Source organism: Pleurodeles waltl, chromosome 11 (genome assembly GCF_031143425.1).
Source record: "Pleurodeles waltl isolate 20211129_DDA chromosome 11, aPleWal1.hap1.20221129, whole genome shotgun sequence".
NCBI lineage: Eukaryota > Metazoa > Chordata > Amphibia > Caudata > Salamandridae > Pleurodeles > Pleurodeles waltl.
In genome coordinates, this window is record NC_090450.1 from 259,095,502 (window position 1) to 259,107,834 (window position 12,333).

Here is a 12,333-nt window from a genome sequence, read left to right on the forward strand (position 1 = left end):
TTCCCGTCTAAAAAATTGACTCTGCGGCATGTGCGCCGTATTTACACTCCTGGGCAAAATTCACGCCCGGGAGTGGGAGGGTCAAAAAAAATGACGTACGCCCGCTTTTGCGACGTTTTTTAGCACCTGTAAAAGGCAGGCGTTAAGGGACCTGTGGGCTCGGAAGGAGCCCAGAGGTGCCCTCCCATGCCCCCAGGGACACCCCCTGTCACCCTTGCCCACCCCAGGAGGACACCCAAGGCTGGAGGGACCCATCCCAGGGACATTAAGGTAAGTTCAGGTAAGTGGTTTTAAAAAAAAAAAAATTGTGGCATAGGGGGGCCTGATTTGTGCCCCCCTACATGCCACTATGCCCAATGACCATGCCCAGGGGACAGAAGTCCCCTGGGCATGGCCATTGGGCAAGGGGGCATGACTCCTGTCTTTGCTAAGACAGGAGTCATTTCTATGGGGGTTGGGAGTAAAAAAAAATGGCGCAAATCGGGTTGAGGCGAAAAATTTGCCTCAGCCTGACTTGCCCCATTTTTTCACGCCCAAGCTCCATATCCCCCTACGCCGGCGCTGCCTGGTGTACGTCGTTTTTTTCAACTCACACCAGGCAGCGCCAGCGGCTAACGCCGGCTAACGTCATTGATTAAATACGGCGCCCGCATGGCGCTTCAGAATGGCGTTAGCCGGCGCTAATTTTTTTGACGCAAAACTGCGTTAGCGCAGTTTTGCGTCAAAAAGTATAAATATGGGCCTAAAAGTGCAGAAAAACATGATGCAAAGAAATCTCTTAGATTTCTTTGTGCCATTATTCCCCCCCCCCCACCCCAGCAGGGGAATGTCCCCCTTACATACATTGTGCCTGGGTTACAAAGTGGCGCAATGCATGAATTGCGCCACTTTGTAAATCTGGTATGGCGATTTTTGCCTCGGACCACATTAGCGTAAAAAAAAAAAGATTATGCTAATGTGGCGCAAGGAAGCATTAGGGGCTCATAAATCTGCCCCTAAACATTTACAGAGGACACTGCATTAGTGGAGGGTCAGAGCACCGGCATTTCCACGGTATTGCAACCCACAGACAGAACTGAAACACACACTGGTTCACAAAAGTTTAGACAGCCGCTTTTCAAGACCCTCCTTTCCAGTCACAAAACTCAGCTCGGGGAACCCATTCTCCCATTTCACTCTATGCTCACTCAGTTGGGCCTACGGACGCCTCAAGCGGACGATACCTTGGGCAAGCCCACTATTGCTGACAGTACCTGGACCAAAAAGTACTAAAGGCCAAGTACTTGTTTAACATGCACCACATAAAACTACTTAACAAGCCATTAAAGCATTTTTGAATGAGACTGTCTTTTACGTCTTTTTTTATCCTGCAGTTTCGTAAAATGCTATTTTCATGTTCCATGAGTGTGTGTGCTAGAGTGCATCCGTGCATGTGTCGCTACCAACCCATCTTTGCCCAAAGCACAGTTCTGTGGCTATTCTAAATTCTAATGGATGCCGTCATGCCTTTGCACCCTCAGTGTGAATGCCAACAGGATTTCTTATGCCTTTCAAATTTTCAGCCTACAGTGGGCACATAACCATGGACGTCATTTAGGGGTCTCCAGGGATCGCAGCTGCGACCTCTGGTTTGATCCTTGTGCCCCCTGGAATCTGCCTTTGCCAACCCCTGACCTCAGAGGTGGCAAAACCAGTACCAGGAACACAGGGGCAGCTCACCCTTATGGACGTCGTTTGGGGCCAAACTCTCTTGGTTTTCTTGTATTTTATACACACTAATAGTGAAAATATTGTTATTATTCACTATTAGTGTTATTAAAACATGTAGTACAATTAGCTGGAATGGTACCTTCCCTGGCAGCTGAGGTAAGTAAAAAAATGTGTTTGAATGTATGAAGTGTTTGTGCTTGCGAGTGAACGTGTGTGTGCGCGTGAGAGAGAGTGAGAGTGAGTGTGTGTAAGCCAGAATGTACATGTGAGTGAAACTGAAGGTCAAAGGGCATGTGATGTCACTTCTCCTACCTCCAGCATTTTGGTGAGTTGACCTTCATGCACCTAACACTCACTTCAAGTAACATTTTGGGGAAATTCTACCCTCTAAATTGCAGTTGGGAATTTCCTGATAATTTTGAGAATACGTGTTGAGAGGTGCTGTCGAGTACAGAAGGACACTATCTTAGTAGGTCTCGCACTTTCTGCTGATCTGTCAAGGGTGAATTGACTCGACTTAAAAAATGGCTTAAGCCTCCATTTATCATGTCAGCATGAACATCCTAGTTGTTTTTTCACTAAAGGAAAGCACAGGATGGCTAAACTACCATTTAGTATATTAGGATTGCGTTAATTTATTGGTGTGGTGATGTATCATTTTATTCCTGTATTGATATTTGGTCGTACTATGTACAGCTCATAAATTTGCACCGATACTATTAATTACGGCATCAGACAGAATAAAGTGATGTATCATAGCAGAAAGATGTCGGCTTTTTATGGTATTTACATTTCTTTTTTTTTAATCTTCATAATGGTAAATGTCACAAACAAAAATACATAAACAAGGTTTAATAGTATAGAGAGGCAGTATCTTCGGTTTGCTAAGGACCAACCTGAACAAGCACTGCTTTTCAAATGAAATTACAGGCACTGCTGATCTCTAGGAATGCCACCGCTAACTATAATGCCCTGATTATCAGTACTCCGTGCCTGGTAAATTCTGATATCCCGGGGTTCGGAACTCATCAACTATAATAAATAGTACGTATTGGGAGTTTATCTAAAAAATGTGGCATACGACGTGCGTATTGGTGCTTTCCGCACCAGAATCTGTATTGCTGGAATCTTCCAGGCATTTCACCCCTAGTATATTTTGGCTCAGAATTATCGAGGACATCCATAATAATGGCCTTAGTATATTATTACATTGGGATAAGGTATTGTTTTAAGCCTTCACAAGCCAAATACTCTTTGTGCAAAAACAGTTAAGCAATAGGTTATCACGATGAAAATAAATTGAACCCTGTGCTTTTCATAGCCTTGCTTCCTTGACTGGCAGTCTCTCAGCAAGGAAACCTGTGACCACTGCCACTAGAGACTTAGAAATGGAAACTGGAACATGTAAATGAGGCTCAAAGTAGGCGGTGGTCTGATCGAAGTATTGATTAGCATTGCGGATTGAAGAGATTAGTTTCCATGGATATTTCCCTCACTTCACTGTTAACATCGTGGCTCGACCTGTCTCTGGTTATACCGACGACAAGCGTGAGGCAGATGCCAGTGATTTATCTGCATATCATTTGCTATTTTGCATGCCCCTTAAGAAAACCGATTCCTCTATTGTCTTGGGCCTTGTAAATTATGACATTTGCGTCAAGCTTTTTCTGCCCTCATTCATAGTCATTACATACAGTATTTTCTTTAATACAGTTACATCTCGTTTGCATGCGAAAGTTTACAGGGATTTGTATATTGCTTTTCCTGAGCTCATTTGGGCTTTCGAAAAGAGAGAAAGACCAGAAAATACAAATATGTATTCCTGGGTTCTAGACACGCCAAAGGTCCCATTCTTACAAAACAGAAGACTAATCTTTGGAGGAACAGAACCGTTCTACAACACAGATGCTGCCAATTTAGCATTAGAAAACCTCTGAAAACAAGGCTATGTTCTGTAATTTACTTAATTTCCTATTTTACTAATGAGGTAGTATGACAACAATGCAGTAAATGTTGCATTGGTTAACTTGCAGTTCTACCACATTTGCACATTATTAGATAGCTTCCGTACAAACAGAGCCACTGTCCGAGAAGACCAGGAGGTGTGCTATTACAATTGTTTGAGGCGCCTTACTTTTACTGATATTTCCCTCTTAAAACGTGTGCTATGAGTAAATTTAGAGAATTGGTATATGTGTGTATTTAGAGAACAGAGACAAGAAAGACCAGAGACCTTTCAAAATTGTATTCCACAGTTTTTGCTTTTCGTAGTTCTGTTGTATATTTTGTTTTCTCTGGGATATTTAGGGGTTATACGAAATAAAAGACACCAGGGCGGGATGAAAAGCATTTTTACCTAATGCTCTTTCAAGTACTTGGTGCTAAATTAAAGTAGTGCTTGCTTCAAACACCTTTTACTACTTCCTTATGAGATTGGGATTCTGGAATTGGTAATGTGTTATGTTCTGTTACTTACTTTAGATATGTCAACAAAGGCTTCTACATTCCAGGCTTAAAGCAGCACATGCCTTTACTGTTCCACTGATAAGCAAACATCTTCCACTATGTAAGGTGATAAAAAAGCACTGTCAACTAATCAACTACTTAACATACCAATCAATCGTAACCTGTGGCAAGTCCCACTGCTCCTTTTCTACGATAAGACCCCAGATGTCAGGGAACAAAATGTCCAAATAAGTAGAAAGAAGTCTTTGTCTAATGTTAATGATTCTAGAGACCGTTATTGTTAGATTGTACTTAATTTTATGATTGTTATATCAGTTCACTTAATTAGAGTTTAGTTAATTAACATATATTTGATTTAATAAAACTTAGCCAACCCCTATTTCGTTCCTTTAGGTTCTATTTGACCCTTGAGCTTTCTCAAAGAAGACAAGCATTTACAATGCAACAGGTCTCGCATTTCTCCGAGTTAGAGCTATTAGCAGTTGTAAACTCCCAACCGGACTTTTTCTTGCCACATTCAACCTATCGGCAAAAGTGCAATTCTCTACTTAACAAGCAAAAGTGCAATTAACTATGTAACAGGGTCGATGTCATGTAAAGCACTTGACTTCTGCCAAGTGAGATCGTGCTGCGAAAAAAGATAAAAAGTAGTCCACAAACCAGACGGAAAACAGAGAGCCTCGCATGTTTTCAGTGCTTGGTCGCTGTGATCGAGGAGGGCTAACCACCGGAAAAGGCATGAAGTATGCATGCCTTCCACTAATGAAAGCAAGCAGATTTTGAAATGCAAGCCCACGAACTACTGAAAGACACTGACGTGACATGGGCGGGGCTCCGAGCCCTTTTCTAACTCCTAATGTGTCTCGCAAGCAAAACGCATGCGCAAATGCATGCAACGCAGGCTCGACCCTAAAAATGGTGTTCCATGTGGGTTGGGGCATTGGGCCTCCGGCAGTGAGCGCATGTCCGACTTCCCAAGGGGAGCCTGTGCAGGTGCAATTAAGAGCAGCAGGCTCCGGGCGGTGGGCTTGGTGAGCAGAAGAGAGCTGAACCTGCAGCTTTTCCTGCCTACGGTCATGCCACCCTGAATGCACCCGATCTCGGAAACTAAGCAGGGTCGGGCTTGGTTAGTACTTGGATGAGAGACTGCCTGGGAATACCAGGTGCTGTATTCATTTTGCCTCTCACATACCCTACGTGCTGCACGTCTTAGCCAAATTACACAGCTTACTCGCCAATTTCATTTTCCACTTTTTATTTCCTGCACTCTTTTTTTTACTGTCTTAAAAAAAAAAAAAAAAGTTCTGCAATAACACTAAAATACACACTTTCCAAAGGAAAACTTACAATTATTCTGCACTTTGCACTCGGCCCAGGCTGAAGAAAACATTTGCTCCAAAACAGGCAAAGGGATCCCTGGCTAAGGCTTTGCTTTCTTGCGGTAAGCATATGCGTGAGGTCTTAAGACCAGATCTCACTTCTTGTGATGTCATTTCCTGTCAGGTCATAGGTTGGGATGCCACTACCTGTGATTCCAGGTGCGATTTCACACGCCGTGGTGTCATGTGCCCTGATGTCACTTGCATAGTGTCTAACTTGGTCAGTCCCCCCACTAATTTTCTTTAAGACTTGTGCCATGAATAAGCCTTAGCCCCCAAGAAATAGTGCTTGAGCCCACTATTGGCAACCAAATGGAAAAAATCAGCACAGCCTGTCGGAAATGTGAATAAAAGGACAATGATGTATTCGGTGCATTTGTTTTCATTTGTGTGGCAAGAAAAGTCAGGTTAGGAGTTTACAAGGCTGGTGGTGGGGTGGGGGAATGCAATGCTCTTGTGTTTGCTCGAGTTAGAGCTCCTAGCGTTGTAAATTACTGAGTGGACTTTTCTTGCCACACAGACTGAAAATAAAGAGAGCGAGGGCGAGCTGGCCCTGGAAAAGACGCTCTGCTGTTGGTTTATGTTTACAGAGGGAGCTGGTGGGGAGGAGGGACTGAACAAGCACCCACACTGTTGAGGTGAAACAGGCAAATGCCCCAAAATAGTCCCTTACAGAAGAGATAAACAGGACATAGCGCAATTACACAGTACCTTGTGCTGCTCCCAAAGTGAAAAAAGGCAGGACAAAGAGGCAGAACTGACCACTAGCAAGCAAGGATTTTTGAAGGACACTGCACCTAACAAATCAAAATTTTGGAACTTACTTTATTGTATACTTTAGTATACAGCAGGCTGAACGCTAACGCTCAAACTAAAAAATGGAACACAAATTAATGCATTTCTCCATACATAAATTAGGCCCTCATTCTAAGTGGCCATGTTAGAATCTCTATTAGTTTCCTTCCAGGTGTTAGTTGTCAATGTATTTCTGCCTGCAGGGAAATAATATGGATTATAAGATTTTAGCGACTAACAAAACAGTGGTTTCATGCAGATGCCCGCTGATTTACTTATGATTTCCCCTGTATTTCACAGAGAGATTTTGGCTACTTTCAACAACACTTCTCAGCACATCTTATTCAGGGCTTGAAGAAATATGATCACATCACACCAGTCATGATGGTACTCCATTGGTTTCCATAACCGGCCTGCACCAGCATCAAAAGTATCTGCATCACGTACAAACCCACCGCAACCAAAGTTTTTGTTTATCTTGCAGACAATCTCACCATCTCGGGTGGTTCTCAGCACACCTGCAACCAGGACAACATCAAATTGCAGTCTAAGAAATGTAAAAAAGAAAAGTTTTTTTTCCATCTATGAATGAAGGAGCTGGCATAAAATCCCTGTATCCTTCAGTGCAGCCTAAGTGCTGCTCCAATTTAAGAAAGAGTTGAAGACCCACCTCTTCAAAGATGAGTACATCACAGTGCATTACCTGTCTGCAACTAAGCCACCTCTTCGCACACCCATTGACTTTATGTTTATTCAGGAACTTTTACAGTGCTCTGCCGACTTTTGATCAGCTTAGCCCTATAGCAGTACCTTGCATATATACATACATATATAGATTGTTAGACCTCGCATCTTTGGCGTGAGTTTCCCTAACTTTTTGTCCTCTGACCTCCAGTTTTCTGACTTCATTTTTGCTGGCTTTTAGGGTTCTGGGCAGTATACCACTGCTAACCAGTGCTAAAGTGCAGCTGCTTTGTACTCTAAATATGGTAATATTGTTTTCTCCATAATTGACATATGTATTGTACTTGTAAATCCCTAGTAAAGAGCAACACATGCAACCAGGGCCTATAAATCAAATGCTACTAGTGGGCCTGCAGCACCGATTGTGCCACCCACTACAGTAGTCTTTCAAACGTGCCTCAGGCCTGCCACTGCAGAGCCTTTGTGTGCATTATTAAACTGCATTTTTGACTTGTCAAGTGTACCCACTTGCCAGGCCCAAACCTTCCTTTTAATTACATGTAAGTCACCCCTAAGGTAGGTCCTAGTTACCCCAAGGGCAGGGTGCAGTGTATGTAAAAAGTTGGGCATGTACTTTCAAGTTTAACATGTCTAGATAGTGAAACACTCTTACATTCAATTTTCACTATTCCTAGGCCTATCTCTCTCATAGGATAGCATTAGTATTACCTTACAGCATCTTTTAAGTGCAAGTACCAAATGGGAAAAGATAGAAATATGGAGTTTGGTGTCTCTCGGCCCACAATTTATAATGAACAGCAACTTATTTTGAAGTTGTGTTTTAAATTGCACATCTGAACATGCCACGTTTTAGAGAGTTAGCATTTTCTTACTTTAACCATTCTGTGTCTCTGCCTGTCTCTGGATACACATCTGGGGCTATTGAAAACTGGGCATTGTGCATACTCTCTAGACAGTCACATACAAAGGGAGCTTGTGTGTGATATGTGCATCGTAATGGCCCATCACCATGCTCATGGGCCTTCTTGGCCATGATGGGTGGTAGGAGCTGGCACTTACACCTGAATGGAACTGTGCCTCTCTTGACACAAAGTGCTGCATAATGCCCTGTAGAGTCCTGGAGCCAGGGAAGGGAAGGGCAAGGACCTTGTGTTCTTCAAAGGCCTCTCTGAAGTTTCTCCCACTTTTATGGCAAATTTGGGTATAAGTAGTAGACCCCCAAACCACAGTAAATCAAATCTCTATTGGAACCAATGACACTCTGCCAGGAAAGAAGAACTGCTGTGCTGCCAGAATGAACTGCCACTATACAAGTGTATTGATGTGTTGACCTATTACTTGCTGTGCTGTAGGAGGGACTGCCACTTTGTACTTGTTTTGCTGTGTTGGCATGGTGCCTCTTGCTTCTCTACATCATTGAACAATAGAAGGGCTTGTTGATTTGCCCCATGTTCTTCTGCAGTCTCAGGGATATTAAAAACGTCTTGCAACTCTCCTGGTGCTGCTGAACTCTGCGATGTGTGAGTCCTACCCTTGCCTGAGGTGCCCCCCTCCAGTCCTGGGCCTAAAAAGTGGGTTATGCAGCTAAAACCTCAAAAAAGCGATGCATCGTTCCAAGTGAAAAAATTGGCACTTTGCTCCTTGACAGCGATGCAGCGGCTGCCTAATGACAACTGATTCACAGACTGTGCAGACCGAAGACAATACATTGCATTCACTTTTACGGAGCCCGATGGTGACACAGAGCCCCAAGTGAATGAGAAATGCCAGCGCATCATGCCCTTGCTATTGATGCGTTGCTCCATCAAAGGTACTGTTTCAGTGGACCCTCTGTGGGTTCTATAGCCGGCCAATCCTCCATCGCAGTCAGCCTAGATTTGAATTACTCCTCGCAACCTCAAGTAACCAATTGACCGCTAGTGAATGCTAAGCACTTGTTTGATATTTAGGGCCTGATCTAAAAGTCGACAGAAGGGAATATTCTGTCCCAAACGTGATGGATATCCTGCCCCCGTATAAATATATCATTTTATCCTATGGGGCTCATAATAGGGCAGACAAAATATCCGTCACATTTGTGACGGAGTATTCCCCTCCACCAAGGTCTAAATATGGCCCTTAATCTTTAAATATTCACATCTCAAGTTCTACTTATTGGACTTTTGTTGTTTTGGTCTTGCTTTAAAGAGATAAATATTATCTGTTTATTTTAAACTGGTGTATTTCATTGTGTTACTGTAATTAAAAATGTTCACAAATACTTTACACATTGCCACTGACGTTAAGCCTGACTGCTCTGTGCCAATCTACCAGAGGGTGAGTGAGAGTTCATTCAGAGTGTGTATCTGATTTACTCTGGCTAGGATTGTCATACTTACTTAGAGAGAGTGTATACCTTTGCCAATTAGAAATCCAGTTTCTAACATACATACATTAATAATGGGCTGCAAATGCTTGTTTAGTCCCTTCTGTAATATCAAAGTGCCATAACCAAGGCACTTGATATAACATGGTCCCTTATGTGTAAACATCATATCACATGGTCTTAGGGTTGTTAGATGTCACCATGCAAGTGGTAAGAATATGCATATAATACTCATTGTAAAATGTTGTCTCAACGTGTGATAAAAAAGTCATGAGGACTTTTCCATCCAGTTAGTTTCTAAATACTTACATATATAGAATGCAATAATGATAGGCTGCCAAAGCATATACAATTGTATAAAGGGCAGCAAAAGTTTTGGGCTGTGCTTGGGCCATGGAAACTTAACACATAAAAACTTTGAGCAAGTTCCCCATTTCCTACAGCCAATAAACAACACACATATCTGGTAAGAAGACACAGACACATGAAAAGCAGAGCAATTATTCTATTTGATTGTAATTCATTAGACATATGTATTTAGAAAGTTGCATGTCAAGACAGGACAGACCCATAATATTGTCTGCTATAGATATCGATTTGGGACTGAAATATTATTCACAAAAATATCATATCCTTGGAGTTAAATGAAAATCTACATCTAATGAGATGATATATTTGTAAATGATATATAGGATACTATGGCCCTCATTATGACATTGGCGGTAAATCCCACTTACTGCCACGGTGATGGCAGCCAACATACCGCAGCAGTGGCGAATATCAGTTGGCCATATTATGACAAACACACACCAATTCGACAGAATACTGCCACATACAGAAATCCTCCAGCCCACAAGTCAGTGCTAAAGTGGTGGTCCCAGCACCCATACCGTTACGCCAACATAACAATGCCCATCACATTATGACCCACGAATCACCACAGCAGACATTCAACGGTGGTGAACCATTGGGGGTACATACCTCCGCGCTCAGAATGGTCACCCACATACAAAACAACACTACATTGGCCAATACGAAAAATACACACCTGACACTCATACAAACACCACACCCAGACCTACAGCACTATAAAACACTCACCCACATTACAGACAACCCTTTACGAATATAAATTATTACCAGCAGACTGACACCAAGACCACTGTGACAACCAGACACACACCCATACATCCCTTACTCACCCCACATCACATACCCCACCACAGTACTCAACACTCTCTCACCAACACCCACCACACAACACCCATGTCCCCACAAAGGCACCCCCGTTTCACTGATGAGGAGTTAAGGGTCATGGTGGAGGAAATTGTCAGTATAGAGCCACAGCTCTTTGGAGCTCAAGTACAGCAGATATCCATTGTAAGGAAGATGGAGCTATGGTGGAGAATCGTGGACAAGGTGATGTTCTGCTTTCCTGTTCTTATCTCATAACCGAGCTTACAGAACCTCTCTGGAATGCACTTCTGAGATTAAAGAAGACATTTATTGTTATTATTACTTCACCACAAGGTTTTTGAGAGACGAAATTAGTAGACTGGCAGCACATGTTCAAAAGTAGTCACAGCAATGAAAGCAAAATATATCAAAGTACTTCTCAGTTGCAATGTACACAGCAAATACATGTGATTATATTATAGCATAACTTCAAAGCAAAGCATAAAAGTCAAAATTGAATCACCGTAGGGCCTATAGCTCAGCTTCATCTTTCTGGTGGCTGCAAGTTGATGACTCTGGTCAACTGAGAGAAAGAGATTTTCTACGTAAACGGGAGGCAGGCAACTGACGTCTCCGTTCCTGTCTGAAGTCACGCCGATTCAATCTAACTCACTCTGCCGTTGTCCAGAGCCATTGTTCCAAAAGCGTGCCCCCTCCTCTCAGACTTGGGAAAACTACGCAAGCCTTAGGAGACTGGCCAGATCTCCTAGACTTCTCCTCTTCCCAAGGCTGAGCAGAAAGGAAAACATCAAATGTACTCTCTCTTATCAGGTCTAGCCTGGTGTGAAAAACACAGCTTGGTCTATCATGTGGAAAAACACAGTTTGGAAAAACCAGGTCATCTGCAATGTCTCAACTGCAATGTGTAACCCCACGTTAAAGCCAACAGGCAGCTAACCTAAATATCAAATGTAATGTCTAATGTCATGTCAAAGCCAATAGGCAGCTAAACTGAATACAGAATGTAATGTCTAATGCCATGTCAAAGCCAATAGGCAGCTGACCTGAATACAGAATGTAATGGCTAATGCCATGTTAAAGCCAATAGGCAGCTAAACTGAACACAACATGTAATCTGTGAACATTGAGCAACTAATATGCGCAATGGTGAAACACAAAGTCATTGGTCAAACACAATTAATAGCATCACAGGTGAATGCTGTGGGACAGCACCCAAGAACAAGGAATGACATCAGGAAGAGGTGCAATGACCTACGGGGGAAGGTAGGCTCCATCGCAGCAAGGCACCAGTTCGCCATACAGAGGACTGGCGGTGGCCCCCTCCTCCTCCCCCACAGCTCACAGCATGGGAGGAGCAAGTCTTGGCATTACTGCATCCTGAGGGACTTGTTGTAGTAGCCGGAGGACTGGACACTGGTGAGTCAATATGTATTACTTATCACACCCCATACCTGTATGCCATCACACCCCCACACCCTCACTTCCATCACTCCACTCCATCCCACACACTGCACCTACACATATGACTAACCACTATACCAATGCATGGACAGCCCTCCCAGCCCTGCATGGACACCCATCACAAAAGCACGCACAGCATAGGGAAACTAACAATCCCACAGTACATCACTATACAAAAGCAAAAGGTGGCAGGGCAACACCAACGATAGAGGGGAAGCCAGGGATGTGCAATATGTTGCACACATGAAGCATAAC

At 43.1% G+C, this 12,333-nt stretch overlaps 1 pseudogene; it reads left to right on the top strand.

Moving 5' to 3' along the window:
* Positions 1-5,242: 5,242 nt before the first annotated feature.
* LOC138266813 (5S ribosomal RNA) lies at positions 5,243-5,351 on the top strand (annotated as a pseudogene).
* The last annotated feature ends 6,982 nt before the right edge of the window (positions 5,352-12,333 follow it).